The sequence below is a fragment of the Heliconius melpomene genome, chromosome 1 (assembly GCF_056956725.1).
Source record: "Heliconius melpomene rosina isolate 202511_hmr_F chromosome 1, ASM5695672v1, whole genome shotgun sequence".
NCBI lineage: Eukaryota > Metazoa > Arthropoda > Insecta > Lepidoptera > Nymphalidae > Heliconius > Heliconius melpomene.
In genome coordinates this window covers 3,946,405-3,962,960 of record NC_140389.1, presented here as the reverse complement: position 1 = coordinate 3,962,960, position 16,556 = coordinate 3,946,405, and the positions used below count along the sequence as shown (strand labels likewise).

At 30.3% G+C, this 16,556-nt stretch overlaps 1 long non-coding RNA gene across 1 annotated transcript; it reads right to left on the bottom strand.

Moving 5' to 3' along the window:
* Positions 1-258: 258 nt before the first annotated feature.
* On the bottom strand, positions 259-5,868 carry LOC146540989 (uncharacterized). The gene is made up of 2 exons (XR_014878105.1): positions 5,626-5,868; positions 259-4,779 (listed from the first exon to the last, which is right to left on the bottom strand). It is a non-coding gene; the product is annotated as an uncharacterized LOC146540989 (long non-coding RNA).
* Between the last annotated feature and the right edge of the window lie 10,688 nt (positions 5,869-16,556).

Here is a 16,556-nt window from a genome sequence, read left to right as displayed (position 1 = left end):
ATAATATATAATATTTATAAAAATATAAAGTATTAAATAAATTATTATATAAAAATAATGTATCACTTGTTAGAATTTATTAATTTCTATAATAAAAATATATCAAAAATAATATAAAATCTATAATATAAAATATTTGTAAAAATATATAATATTTAAGTGTTTAATAATTTATAATGTATAAAAATAATCTATTACTGAAAAGTCATTTAAATTCTTATAACTGCTTTATATGGACGGGATAAGAGAAACAAATAATAAATTCAAAATAATATTTATTCAAATAGACTTTTATTATAAGCACTTTGAATTGTGGAATGAACATATGAACAAAAAGCTACTACCGGTTCGGAAAGCAGTTCTGCCGAGAAGAACCGGCAAGAAACTCAACAGTTGCTCTTTTCAAAATCAATGGTACAATTTATTACATTAACTAATAGCTATCGTCTATTACATTTAATAGACATTAATTCCATACATGTTTGTCCTCTAAATATTCTTGAATATATACCAATTTCATAATTCATAAACTAATTTATTATGTTTCCTAATTTATTATATTTCCCTTATTTAATAAATTCAGTAAATACATCATTATATATTTGATAATTAAATAAATAATAGAAATATTAAATAAAAGCACAAGATAATTTATGTTCAGTTAAATAATAGAAATAATAAGCAAAAGCACAATAATTTATCTGTAAATAGTCATTTTAAAAAAAGAATCAATAGAAAGCAGCACTTACGTCTGTTCAGTCCGGCAGCTCGTCACAGGATGTCTTTACAAAGCACTGCACTTCGATTTATAAACTACCGACCTATGATGGTGGGGAACCACCATCATAAATTTAGTCAAAATACTTCTAATAAATTGTATTATTTTAAGATACTATCAAATTCATATTTTTTTTATTTTAGTATTATAATATTCTTAACGATAAAATTTAGAATAATGCAATAAATGTATAATTTTAAGATACTATCACGGCCATACTGACAGTACTTCGCTCCTCGAAGTACAAAACTTAATATTAAAACATAACAAAATAAGTAATATAATACAGTAAGTGATATAATACAGTAAGTGATATAATACAGTAAGTAAAATAACACGGTAAGTAAAATAACACAGTAAGTAAAATAACACAGTAAGTAAAATAACACAGTAAGTAAAATAACACAGTAAGTAAAATAACACAGTAAGTAAAATAACACAGTAAGTAACATAATATAGTAGGTAACATAATATAATAGGTAACATAACATAGTTAGTAATACATAGTTAATTGCTTTTACAGTTAATTGCTTTTACAGTTAATTGCTTTTACAGTTAATTGCTTTTACAGTTAATTGCTTTTACAGTTAATTGCTTTTACAGTTAATTGCTTTTACAGTTAATTGCTTTTACAGTTAATTGCTTTTACAGTTAATTGGTTTTACATATTAAATCTATACAATAATTCTTAAACATAACTTACTACTATTAACAATTCTTAAACATTAATCGCTGCCGCCAGACCTCTCACATTAGGTTGACAAGACAACGAACAACTCGCAACTGTTCTATCTCTCACATTAGATGAACATGTTAGCGATCCTCTTATTGTCATACCTCTCACATTAGGTTGACATAACTCGCAACTGTTCTATCTCTCACATTAGATGAACATGTTAGCGATACTCTTTTCTTACTATCTCACCTCTCACATTAGGTAGATAAGTTAAGAAATCACTCTTGCTGTTGCCCCATCTCTCACATTAGATGGACAATCTAGCAATATCCTCGTGTCCATCTTTCACATTAGATGAACAAATACCATAAGATTAATAAGCAAATTAGGAAGCAATTAACACATATTACAAATAACAAAAATATTAATGAAAAGAAAACACTTAAAACATTTTCACAGTAAATTAGTAATATCATAAAAGACAACATTAACAAAAGGAAATTAACATAAAACATTATATTCACAATAAATAACAAATATAACAGACAACATTAATAAATAGGAACTAACATATAAAACATTATATTCTCAATAAATAACAAATATCATAATAGACAACATTAATAAATAAAAACTAATATAAAACAGTATATTCACAATAAATAACATAACAGACAACATTAATAAATAGAAAGTAACATATACAACATTATATTCACAATAAATAACAAATATAACAGACAATAAAAGAAAACGACTACCTAAGGACTTTAAATTTTAATGGACCCTTAATTTTGTAACTCAGTTTATCACGACGTCTATGGTCTTGGTTTACATAAATTAAATTGCCTGGTAGCTAGCTCGCGATCGGCTCTTAAATCAATACTGGACCCTAAGATACTAACATCGTTTAAACGAACTTGTATACAGTTTGTAGCACAGTATGTTGGTATTTAGACCTTTAAGTAAGTAAATCGGAGCAAAACCCATTGATTTTTGGACAGTGATATTAATAGACTCTTGGACCTTCCACAAACCGCTTGGCCAGTCTGACTAACCATTACAGGTAGTATTCGACAAATTGATAAGTGTCGCAACATACCGCTCTACCTGACCATTTCCTGTTGGGTACCGGTCGATATAATATGATGCTCAACTTGTAATTCCGTTAACAGTGATCAACTTAGAGAGAACTAAAGTTAGTGCCTCTATCCGTTATTTCTTAACAAATAGAAATATTCTCCGAGACCAGAATTGTTCACGAAGCTTATGTAAAAGCTTCTCAAATCCTACATGACAATTGTTGTCATGATAAAGTTGAAAAAGACTAAATTTAGATCCTTTGGTACATACAATTTGGCTCACTAGATTTAATTTTATAAAACAATAAATGGTTCGCTAAGAGATATTTTTTATCAAGGGCACCTTGAGTCAGCTTGACTAAATGCTGAATTTCTGGATTATTTTGTTGATCAATTTCTAACCAAGATGATGATTCAGTAATTAAATTATCATTTAAGAATTCAGTAGTTACTGGAAAGCAGAGAATTTTAAAGATGAAAATATTACTTGGGGTATTTTGATGGGTAATTTTAGCAAAGATTAACTGAAACAGGAGTCCCAACAGGGTTGCGACTAAGGAAATCAACGTGTCCAATATTTTTTTTTGCCCTTTTATATACAATATTAAATTCAAAATCCTGCATAAAGGTCTAATAACGGGCTACACGAGGAGATAAAATTTCAATCTGTACCGATTTAAAATTTGATATCTAAAAGGTATATCCTAAATTGTTTTAAAAGGTTATAAATAGCTAAAGTTTCTAGGTCATACGAACAATCTAATCTAGATTAGATCTAGAAAATCTAGATTCTGTAAGAAATGTTCTTTTACTAAAATAAGCTATAACTGATTTCACATTACCTACTATTTTCACTAAACCTGCTGCATAGCCTATTGAACTAGCGTCAGTTTAAAGCTCTGCAAGTAGGTAATTTTAGGTCAAATACAGTTAACAGGTTTAGATTGTCCTGTTCAGGCTCCCGATTGAATTTGAAATTATTATTTTTTTTAGTTAAATTCTTGAGACTTAACTAAGCAACTAAAATAACTAACCAACCCAAGAAACTGGCGCACCTGCTTGACATTTTGTGCTGGAAAATTGACCTTTGCTTCACTAGGTCTTACACCTTATGATATGTGTCCTCCGAGATATTCAATATTGTCAACAAAGAAAAAAAAATACATACAACAATAAAAAGAAATACATTTCGCCAAATTAATAGAAAACCCTGCAGAACAAAGAGCATCAACTGTTTTTTTTTCTAAATAGTCTAGTCCTTCGTCGATTGTGGAAAAATGGGATACTGATGTCATCAATGTATACTAAAATATTTTTTTAAGTATTGTCCTTTGCTTTTGTCCTTTCTTTGCCTTTTGTGATAGATCTTTGATGTTAGATCAGATAACTCTTGTTACCGAATTATTCAAATTCGCCTATATTTTCGATAGGTTTTCCAATTAAACGACAACAAGTTGAGTCCGAGTTGTATTAAATTTCTACCTATAAGGAGGTCATACTGAAAATCAATATCTCCAACTTCATGTATATCGAGTTCTAAATTCACATTATTAAACTTAACACGAAACGGTAATTATTGTAAATACATGTAAATTAATAATCCCTATTCCTTTTAAATATAAGGATAAAGGAATTAGGCGACACCCCAGTCTCTTGGCTACCGATTCTTTTTTTTTTAAGTCACAATTTGCCCAGGTATCTATCAGGGAATTAAGTAATAAACCATTAATAGAAACTGGTGTGAGGCATAATTCAGTTTTCCTAAAATAAATACCAACAACAAAAATATATATATATATTTCCAACATTGAACTGTATATGTCCAATTTGGTTACAAAAAAAAAATAATTTTCTATCCATGACAAACTTATTGCCATTTTGTCATCAACATCACTTATGCCTCCACAGTTCAAGGTCCATTAGTGTAAAGGTTACTTTAGTGTTGCGTAGGCGGCAATAATGTCTGGACGCAGATTATCCCAAGATCTGCCTTCCGAAGGCTCCCATGACTCAAATCAAAGTAAATCAGAGCCCTTAAGGGCCTTACCGGCTTTAGCTGCTGTTTGAATATTGCTCCAGTTAATTCTTTAGCGAGGACCTCCACACTGTTGCACTAGCTGGCGGCTCCGTAGTCGTTGTGTTCAGGGTCAAACATTGGTATTGCGATGTCATCATTCTTTTGATGGGTAGCGGTAACGACATCACGGAGAAGACCACTTATTGCTTCAGCATCCATTCTGAAACTTGTACAAATAGGTGTTAACAATTATGGCTATACGATCCCACTTCTGATGTCAGAATTTATTTATTTCTATAATAAAAATATATCAATAATAACATATAATATATAATATTTATAAAAATATAAAGTATTAAATAAATTATTATATAAAAATAATGTATCACTTGTTAGAATTTATTAATTTCTATAATAAAAATATATCAAAAATAATATAAAATCTATAATATAAAATATTTGTAAAAATATATAATATTTAAGTGTTTAATAATTTATAATGTATAAAAATAATCTATTACTGAAAAGTCATTTAAATTCTTATAACTGCTTTATATGGACGGGATAAGAGAAACAAATAATAAATTCAAAATAATATTTATTCAAATAGACTTTTATTATAAGCACTTTGAATTGTGGAATGAACATATGAACAAAAAGCTACTACCGGTTCGGAAAGCAGTTCTGCCGAGAAGAACCGGCAAGAAACTCAACAGTTGCTCTTTTCAAAATCAATGGTACAATTTATTACATTAACTAATAGCTATCGTCTATTACATTTAATAGACATTAATTCCATACATGTTTGTCCTCTAAATATTCTTGAATATATACCAATTTCATAATTCATAAACTAATTTATTATGTTTCCTAATTTATTATATTTCCCTTATTTAATAAATTCAGTAAATACATCATTATATATTTGATAATTAAATAAATAATAGAAATATTAAATAAAAGCACAAGATAATTTATGTTCAGTTAAATAATAGAAATAATAAGCAAAAGCACAATAATTTATCTGTAAATAGTCATTTTAAAAAAAGAATCAATAGAAAGCAGCACTTACGTCTGTTCAGTCCGGCAGCTCGTCACAGGATGTCTTTACAAAGCACTGCACTTCGATTTATAAACTACCGACCTATGATGGTGGGGAACCACCATCATAAATTTAGTCAAAATACTTCTAATAAATTGTATTATTTTAAGATACTATCAAATTCATATTTTTTTTATTTTAGTATTATAATATTCTTAACGATAAAATTTAGAATAATGCAATAAATGTATAATTTTAAGATACTATCAAGCGCATGGATCGCCTGATGGTAAGTGCTGCTACTCAAGACCCCGTGTAACTCCAGAGGAGCTACAGGTGCGTTGTCTGTCTTTAAAGTAGATGCGCTTTTTAAATATAAGAGGAAATACACATAAACTTAACTTAAAAAAACAAAGCATTTTTATTTTAAAAGCTTTTTATATAGAACTAATTCAATGAAACAAGTTAGGAATAAAATATATTCTTTTAGAGTACTGTTATTGTTTGTATGAAATTAAGTCTTGTTAGTACATTTGTAGAGGAAATTTAAAAACATTATACCACAGTCAGTCTCTTACATGTGCAACGAACTCTGTTTGAGAGGACACCTTTTATCCTGAAAGTAACTTCATTTTGCAAAGTGTTAAATGAAAATTAATGGATAAGCTGAAACGATTTTTGGTTTTTTTTTATTTATTTTTTTATTTTAAACACCGGTACAACGCAACGATTGTAAGTTTCATTCCTATTCGAGGGTAACATGCTATTTATGTTACAAGTTCTTCACTCTCCTAATAAGACAAAATGCAGCGTTAAGTTCCGCCATTAAACACATAATATCTCAAAAATAATATCGTAACACTAGGTTCCTTCTCAGTTTACCCTGCTACATGCGGGTTACTTTTTCTTAATAAAAAATATTAGAATAGTCTCTTTTTACATTGCTTATTCGTATAATAAAACAGGTTCCACAAAAGTGTGTGAACTATGTCGCTTATATTTTTCTAGTTGGACTCGACTCTTTGCCCTACTTGACTCCTCAGTGAGTCAGAAGCAGTTCATTGCTACGTTTGACACATTCTAACTAGATTTTATGGGAAAGAAACTCCTTCAAAAAATACTTTTGTGATTAAGCGTGTTACCTTATTAAGGAAATGTTAAAATTTTATGATTTAATAGTATGAGTTTAAAAAGAGTAATTTTTTAGTTTATTTGTTTTTTTTTTTTTGTGGCTTAGTTAATTGGATTTTATTTGGATGGTAGTGTAATTGGTATATGTCTAAATATTTATGCAGTAGAGTGGAAGGCAGAGGATACCTAGTTATTATTGTCAATGGACTATCGACTGGGAATGCCAAAAAACTATATTGTAAGGATTTACATAGATTAAAAATATTGTTTTTTTTGTTTCCACGCACCACCAAATAATTGAGACATTAAGCTAACCCTAAGTCCTGGCACAGGGGACCAAACGTGTAATGTAAACGTGACAGGTTGTGATTTCGATTCATGGTAGGGATACAGCATGAAGTTAAAAATATAAAATAAATCAGCTTCACGCTGTATCCCGCACACAGCATGTTAGGCGGAGGGAACCTAGTGTTAATACACTCCGTTCCCCACTTTCTGCCGAATTCTGGAAGCATTGCTATAGTGTATGTGTTAAATGTATGAGAGTAGAAGGCCGATGCAAAATTAATGTAATATTTTTTCATTGGAGCTTTATAATAAGAATTTAAAAAAAACATTTTTTACTAGGATAGTTGTTTCCATAGCGAACGTGACAAAAATCATATGTTAGAATAAACTACGTGTAGGTCGTGTAGGTCTACCAAAATAATAAAAAAATGTCCATTGAATAAAAAATATCCTATATACAGGTATATACATACATAGCTAAGTATTATGTAATTGAAATTTAGGGTAGACGAGGGGAAGGTGAGACACTTTTTTTTATCTTTCAACGGAATTTAACGCCGCGCTTTAGCTTCTTACCAGAGCGAATAATTATTTCAATTTAATTTCATTTGAACAAACTTTATCACTAACTCATATCCAAAATATTAAAAAGGCGAAAAAATATTTATATACCACAATAACACATAAGTCTCGATTCCAGAGATCCTCGTCACGTCGAGTAGAATCTCATTGCGTGAAGAACTATCGACGTCAATAAAGCCTTTGATGTCGGAACAAAGGATAGTATTGAAAGATATTCTCTTTTGTCGCCGGAACCGGAAATGTCGAATAAAGTGTGTATATCAATAAATTGGGGGAGGATCTGACCGAAGATGCGATGGTTGTGAGTTCGATTCTCATTTGCGTAAATTGTTTAACTGTTCTCTTCTATTCTTTTACTATGGCATTCTGAGCTTGAAGGTTGAACACAAAATGGAGAACACACGAAAGAGGTTCTAGGTGAAAGAAGAGATTATTCCCTGACCCTGATCTTAGCCAGATGAACAGGCGTACATGCATGGCCAAAACGACAAATGCAAATTACCAAAAAAATAAGTAAAATTAAATAAGAAAATAGCATAGTGCCTGAGAAACTTTTATACCTTACATAAATAAAGAACAGCTGTAGTGTTATAGTTTATTCAAATTTAAATTGTACTCACAGGCCGTTATAAATATTTAGTATTCTTCAACACTTTTGCTCTGGAAGGATTTACAGTGGAAAGTTTTCCATTACTTATGTATATTATGGTAAATAATACTCATTTTAATTGCAATGGAAAGATACAAACCCTTTCTCGATTCTATTAAATTTTGTTTCGTTCTTCTGCATAAACTTGTGAGGATGAGGAAGTTTCCTGATATTGATATTATTAATTTCAACTTAATCGATGCCAGTCCTAAATTATATTTATTTAAATTAATATTTTCAATTTCTTTGCTCTAGTGTCGAGGCAAAGCGTGGCGTTGAGTTCGGCCACTCAACACGCAATGCCTACAGAATTGACGGAGTGCCTTAACTCTAGGTTCCCTCTGCCTACCCTACTGTGCGCGGGAAACAGCGTGAAGCTGAGTTTTTTGTAAGTACTTTACTTTAAGTACGTACGTTTTTTGTAGTACGTACGTTTTTTTGAGTAAGTACTAAAGTCAAATTACTTAAATGTTATATTATTCTAAAAACAATTAATTGAAACGATGAAGGTTATATTTACGAATTCAATAGTGTTGTAGACTGCCTTCTATAATAGAATAGAAATATTTTCAACTGATCCACCTAAATCATTCATGCTTAACCTTTAAGTATGGACGTCGGGTCTGACAGACCAGACAGTTCTACGAATTCTACAAATCGGCCACTTCTCGGTGACCTCCGCCACTGAGTCGCTCAGTACCTTTCGTGTTAATGACAAAATGAATGTAGATAGCAGTGGTTGTGCTTCTGGGTTCAAAACACGTGAGTATTTAACTTTCTAAACGGGGCCTGGGTCTGTCAGACCCGACGTCCATGTTTCCCATACATTAATGATTTCAAAACGCCATATATTTTTATAATATTACAAAATATACTTTAATATTTTAATTGTATTATTTGTATTCAAATGTTTTTATTGTTTTATATCATATATTATTTGGCATTGTTTGTTATATATTTTAGTAATATAAATATTATTTACCTAAAAAAGATTCAATTTTTTTAGTTTTTATGATAAAATGGAAAAAAAAGATCGACCTAGCACGTCAGGGACAAAAATATCGGTACTTTATAATCAACATCAAACAAAAGAATTGGACGACGACATTTTATAAAGAAAATAGCACTTTATCAAATAAAAAAACTCATTTCGTATACTAAACTACTCTAAGAATTGAGAATGACTTTGACTCGCGTTTCGCGATCTGATCTATCATTTATTGAACATAAAGCTAAAAAAATAGTTTTGGGATCTTGAAAAACATGTACACTTTGCCCCCAAAAGATATATAGAAACACAACACATACTTATGTTGACTGCAATCGTCCTGTTTGCCGACAATGTTGAAAGCCATTGTGTATCGATGTTTAATAATACCTTATCTTGAGGTGTTGTCAAAATTTTTATTTTATAACATAACATGTAATTTCTTTATTTTTTTTATTTGTTAGACTTTATATTTTGTTAAAAAAATATTTATTTTATTACCTGTCTTTTTTTTATAGTATTATTTTCTTAAGAATCATCCCATGTGGCCAAAGACTGAAATTGTGACTTTAAGTTACTTAAATCGTTGTGATGCGTAAACTTTAATAAAAAGCGATTTTATTTATATTGATTTTGCTTGATTTGAGGCTATTCATGTAAACTAAAACATAAAATTGTTTTCTTCCTTTAAAAAACAGCCGGAATATGACCAATAGACCACTGGTCTGACAGACCCGACGTCCATATGTATGTTATAAAAAAATCACGTCCATAGTTAAAGGTTAACAAATAATTGGATTAAAGTTGGCAAAGCCTCATCGATTTCAATTCTATTAGAGGTAATCTGTTTAATAAATACGACTTTGAAAGCTGATCCTCTAAGTCTAAGCAGTGGGCACTGTACAAAGGTGAACTTTAATAATTTTGATAAATTAGGATTTTATTTACGGAACGAATAATTTTTATTTTCTTTGAATAACGGAACTTAATGCGACGTTTTGTCTAACCAATGCGGGAACATGATGATGACACAACCGTTACTCTTACAAAAAAAACGATGATTATGTTCTTTTATTTTAACCGGCTTTTTATTAAAGAAATTTGGACAACCCTATATCTATTTGTTATATGGGTCATAATCAGAAAAGTGGACATTTTCGAATTCGTAACGTAACTGATAAGTAACAATACTGATAATGTTTGTTACGAAACTGATGACATAAGGCATTATACACAACAAAATAATGATATTATATGAATAAAACTATTGTTTTTTTTTATTTAATGAGACACAGATCAAAATTTTAAAGATACAATCGTTGAATTAACAGATTATAAATGTAAGAAGAAAACATAACAAAGTGACAATATTAAAAATATAATAATGCTAGTTCGTAACGTAATTAACTTATATTTCTAGTTAGAGATCACAAAGTTAATGATAAAATTAAATTCACTTTAAAATATATCAAAATTTGAGTCGTTATCACGGGAGTTAAGTTTAATTCTTTGTAAGTGTTTATTCCGCATATCTTCATATTTAATAGGATTGGTCTTTTTAAGACGTTTTCTATATCTTTTATGTGTTTGAGCATTTGACATAGGAGCCATGACGCTTACTGAAAATACAAAAATATTTATCAAAAAATAATAATCACAAAATCACAACTAATTTCAGGAAGAATAAAATAATATTTATAACTAAATCGGTTCAGCTGTTTCTGAGATTAGCGTGCACAAACACATAGACAAACAAGCAAACAAGCAAAAAACTTAAAAATCATTATTTTTAGTTACTTTACGTTATGAAAAGTCACTAATAGTTTTTTTCATATGCCAGCAATTTTTTTTCTTATATACATATCTTCCATATACAAGCACCGGTTCGATACAATTTTATTATAAACATATATAAGAAAACATTGGTACCGTAATTGTGAACTAGGCTTCATATTTTCTCAGTTTCGTTACGTAACGAAATATAACGAAATTGAGAATGAAGTCTGAGAAATTCTAACCTTTTTAAATATTTGCTCATAAGCCACGTGTTGCATGTGCAAGCACTGAAGTTCTTTTTTGAGATTTTGTAAAAAGAAGCAAATAACATAAACAAGAAAACGAAATTATAGAATACTTACCAAAATAAAAGCCGTTTATAACCCTGAGATGTCATTTTACGCATTCCCTCTAAAACATTTGAACCCCTCAACTGCTGCGAGAACACTACTGGTTGTAGCTACGACAGCATTGACTTTTAGAATTATGGTGCCACAACAAAAAAATATATTAAACACCATCCAAAATAATTGCATTCATAATTTAATTGTACGTTATTAACCCTGAGTAACGAAAAGACAATATTTTGGGACAAATTTACTTAACTAATATATATTATTTATTAAATTATGTATCAATAAAAATAGTTCTATTTGATATTATGCATAAAGTAAAGTAATATAAACATATCTGAAATCAAATAAAACCATAAATATTCGTAACAAATCAATTCTTAAAAAGTAAAGTGGTGAATGGGACACGAAAAATTGTATGGAAGCATTTTGAAAGGTTTTTTGCAACTAACAAAAAATACTATTATTTGCCATAATACATTTAAAATATTACAAAAATCTTTAAGTTAATAAATAAATTTATCGTAAATGGCAAAATATTTAAATTATCTTTAAAATTGTATTTTTAAAACGCTTTCAAAGTAGCGGGACAAGAAAAGACACAAAATGTACACTTTTTCTGATTATGACCCATATATTATTTGTATTATGTTTGGGCTCATAGCAAATACGTGAAAGTCCTTTTGATTACTATCTCGCAAATTAATTAAAATTAACCGATTGGATATCGAATAATTTTAGATTGAAAATGTTTGATTAATTTTAAAGAGGCAGAAGCGAGCGATTATAAACGCCGCAGGGTGTGGGTTCGACTCTCACTCGGGAAAAAGGAATATTCACACTCATGGAGAATATCTATTAAATAAAAAATAGAACTATCGCATACATTTGGTGTTATTATAGTTTAGCCAAAAAATATATAAAAAATTAAATGTTTGACATCGTATATACCAACATACAAAAACACACATATTATCTATATGTATTTTTCACAAAGACGAATATTGTCAAATTCCAGTTTTTAAAATTTAATCTTCTTTGGAATTCTTTTATTCGTTTGCTCATGTATTTGAGACTTTTCAATATGCCTGTTTAACATGACCTTTAGGGCTATAACAGACGTTTGCCAAGAGACGAGGTGTAACCTGTTTTTTTTTGAATATATAATTCACTAGCTTCCGCACGTAACTTCGTTTACTTGAATTAGAATTTAAACTTTAAACTTCTCTTACTTACTTACATATATGCCAAATTTCAGGGTTCTACGCCGCGCTGTTCCAGCTGTGTGTTGTTTGTCTTTCATTAGGTAACTGTGAGAGTTTTATATAATACACAAATTGTTTAAAAATATATTTCTTTATATAATTAATATAGGGATCCGCCTTCAGCTACGAATTCCGCAGATATTTTGAAGGCTTTTGGCTTAAATAAAAGGAAAGAAGCTACAACTTAAGATACTTGAAGAAAAAATCCCCTGTCAAGCATTCATTCTCTCACATATTTGTATGGAGACCGGCGGTCGCTTTATGTGTGCTGACAAACCCTTGACATCACACCCCTAACTCGAAACATGTTTGGGTAATAAATAAATATTAACAACCCTTATGTAGAGTACATGATTTGCTAGTTACTTAAAATATAGGTGATTCCGTTCTTGTGTAATATTATTTTTGGATAAATAAAATTTGGCTTAGAAAAAAAAGCAATTGAATGAAATGTATATTTTATTATTGGACTGTTGTTCGTTAAGGTTTTTTTAAAGGAGAAACTAGTTAAAATATTGCTTGTGATATAATTCAGATCTTTTGCTTAATTATAGTATTTATTAAATTTTGTTATACTATATTTTAAACAGTAAAAAAAAACATTTCTAGGAAGTTGAGAGGGAGCTCGGTCAGTAGAGGCGAGGTAAGGGGTCTCTCAAGCCAAGACTTGTGTCGTAAATACCAAGCACTGCTCTGAGCTTCTAAAGCCTGCACGCGATAGGCATTCCCACGATGAATCCAGTCTCTGCTGCTAAATGAGCTGAATTAAGCATTCCATATGCTTAACCTCTTCTTTTCTCCTTATTTTAAAGACATGCTTCTCTATTATCAAAGTATAGTTTAATAACGCATTAAGATCAAAGATAACCAGTATTATCTTTTGGAGATATCTTTTATAATGATATTTAAGATTTTTTTGATAAAAAAGATGAAAACCAGTAGTAGTGGTAGCCCCAGTCATTTTAGTCTCAAGTAGCAGTTCGTCCATCGTGCATCGTCCGCTGAGTGTGTGTTTCGGGGACTGAAGGACACTCGACTCTTTGTTTGGCTTCCTCTTCTATAAAGTTGACCACTGAAAGAAAGATTATGTAAAATATACGAATACTAGCGGACGCGCGCAGCTTCGCTTGCGTATTTAAGGGTGATTTCTAATAACCCATGAAACATGTGTTCAATGAAATATTTTTAAGAGTCTAAATTTTAAATTTTATAACAATCAGTGGCGATTTAAAGATTTTTCCATACAAACTTTCAACCCTTTATTTGCACCCTTAGGGTGTGAATTCTAGAAAACCATGAAACATATGTTCAATTAAATATTTTTAAGAGTCTAAATATCAAATTTTATAAAAATTGGTGACGATTTAAAAAAAACCTATACAAACTTTCAACCCCTTATTTGCACCCTTTGGGGGAGAATTCTAGAAAACAATGAAACACGTGTTCAATCAAATACTTTTAAAAATCTAAATTTCAAATTTTATAAAAATCGGTGCCGATTTAAATTTTTTTCCATACAAACTTTGAACCCCTATTTCACTCCTTTAGGATTAAAAGTTTTCAAAATCCCTTCTTAATGGATGTCCAGATTACGAAAGTAAACTTTTGTCCAAATTTAACGATTCTACCATCAGTGGTTACGGCTCAGTCAGTGAGGACAAGTCCTTTTATATATATAGATTAAGCATATTTGTATATTTATTATAAGATTTGTATAAAAGTAAATATTTTGAAAATCAAAATCAAATCAAATCAGCTTCACGCTATATCCCGCACACTGCAGGATAGGCAGTGGGAACCTAGTGTTAAGACATTCCGTTTCCCACTTTCTGCTGAATTCTGACACCAGAGCGAAGAAATGGAATGGAATCAACGTAAATAAATATTTCGCTTCCTCGAGTGGGGATCGAACCCACTACCGTCGCGTTACTTATTAAGATTTTTTTGGTTTAATAAAATCTTAAGAGGATTTTAAAGCGAAAATAAGCAAGATGAGATGAGAGTAATGAGGTCTCGTCTCTACCACGAATATTATTAATTACGAAATACATAAATTAATTTATTGTTCAAACACTATTATTGGTTCGCTGAATTTCGAATAAGGCGATGTTTATTTGTAATTTACTATGTTTATTTGTTATTTACTACGACGTTTGTCATTAGTCTATTGAGTAATTGAAACTTCTCCTCTGTTTCTCTTATAGACAATTATAGCTTTAACGATTCACTTTTAATTTTATTGGTGTGGTTTGGGCATGGGGTGTTTCGGTTGACCTTCGGAAACACAGTATCTATGGTATTGGAGGAAGGCTACATAAAAAGCAAGGCGACAGAGTTATGTGGGGACCGCAGCGTTTGGCGCTCTCTTCTCTTTGGCTGCTCCATAAGGGATAAAGCCTGGAGCAAAGTAAATAGATTTCTTATATTCATACGCAAATATACATGTTTAAATATAAAAATATGTATGTATATTTAAAACCTCTTCCGCTATAGGATTTTCCAGATCAACTATGGCTTTATGACTACTAATCTAGCTTTAAAAACAGAGTGCGAAATTATTATTTTTCACATACAATACAAATATTTGGATCTTCACAACCTGTATTTCAATTTAAACTATTTTCTTGAAATTTACACTCAAAACTACCTCAACAAAGTTCATCCAATATCGCCTTATATTGGAAATACGACTTGTCGTTGAAAGTAGAAGCAGAAAAGAAACTTAGATATCACTACAGATACTCTATCTGCATCGTATTATAGAACATGCAACGTGATATTTATTTCAAAATAAAAAGTACATATAACTTTTATGGTTGTGGTTTCGATTCCCACTCGAGGAAAATTAAATGTCTAATATTTTCATTTCCTCGCTTTGATAATAAGGCAAAGCACGGTTTGACCACTCAACACGCAATGCTTACAGATTTCGGTGAAAAGTGGGGAACGTAAATTTTTATGGTAACGGAGTGACTTGTTACCAGAATGAGGAAAAAAATATATTGTAGAAGTTTTGCAAATCCTGTCCCATCATTGAGAAGGGTAGGGGATTACTAAGAAAGAATTTCACAAAATTCCAACAGGTATGGAAAAAATTGGATTCCATACAAACAAAATTTCGAGCAACGATTATATAAATACCTTTTTATAATACAAATGTAATATAACATTTTGAATGATTTCCAATAAGTCCAAGTTTAATTCAGTATAAATTTAACTTCATATTAAAACATTTCTCGAACACCACTCACTACAAATTCTTTCTGCAAACTTTAAATTGCTTTTAGAATTCGACCCATTTAACCCATTTCGCCTCATTTGACTTGTTAGTGCGTGGGTGTATGCTACTCGTAGTTTTTCCTACTTTTATAAAAAAGTACCTGTTTTATTTGTAGTTGGGACTGTACGTGACGGTTGTGGGTTCGATGCCCACTCGGAGGAATGAATTATAATTTATAAATACTTTTATTTCTTTGCTCTGGCACCAAAGTCAAAAGCCCGGCGTTTAGTTCCGCCGCTGGAACAATTCACTAAGCCACGACGACCTCAAAAAAAATTGATTAAAATTGAAAATAAAACATTTTTTAAAAACTTTTTTTTATTTTTTTTCTTTGTCCATATTTTATGAACCTGTCACCACTGCCCTTAATTAAGTACACATGGAATAACAGAATACATAGAGTCACGAATTATTATGAAATATGAACAAATTAGAAAATCAAGTTTATTTCTTTAGCAAGCATAAAAGTACTAAAATGGCTTAAATATTGAGAAGACATTTAAAGTTTGCCAAAAGGTTTTGCTTGTACCGCAAATGAAATAAGACGAGGCAATCGGATTTAAGACCGACCTCGGTTGTGTATTTTGAGTAAATGAATATTAGTTCATCCTTCTATTTGAGCAGAGTAGCTTCGCACTGTAATCCCTAT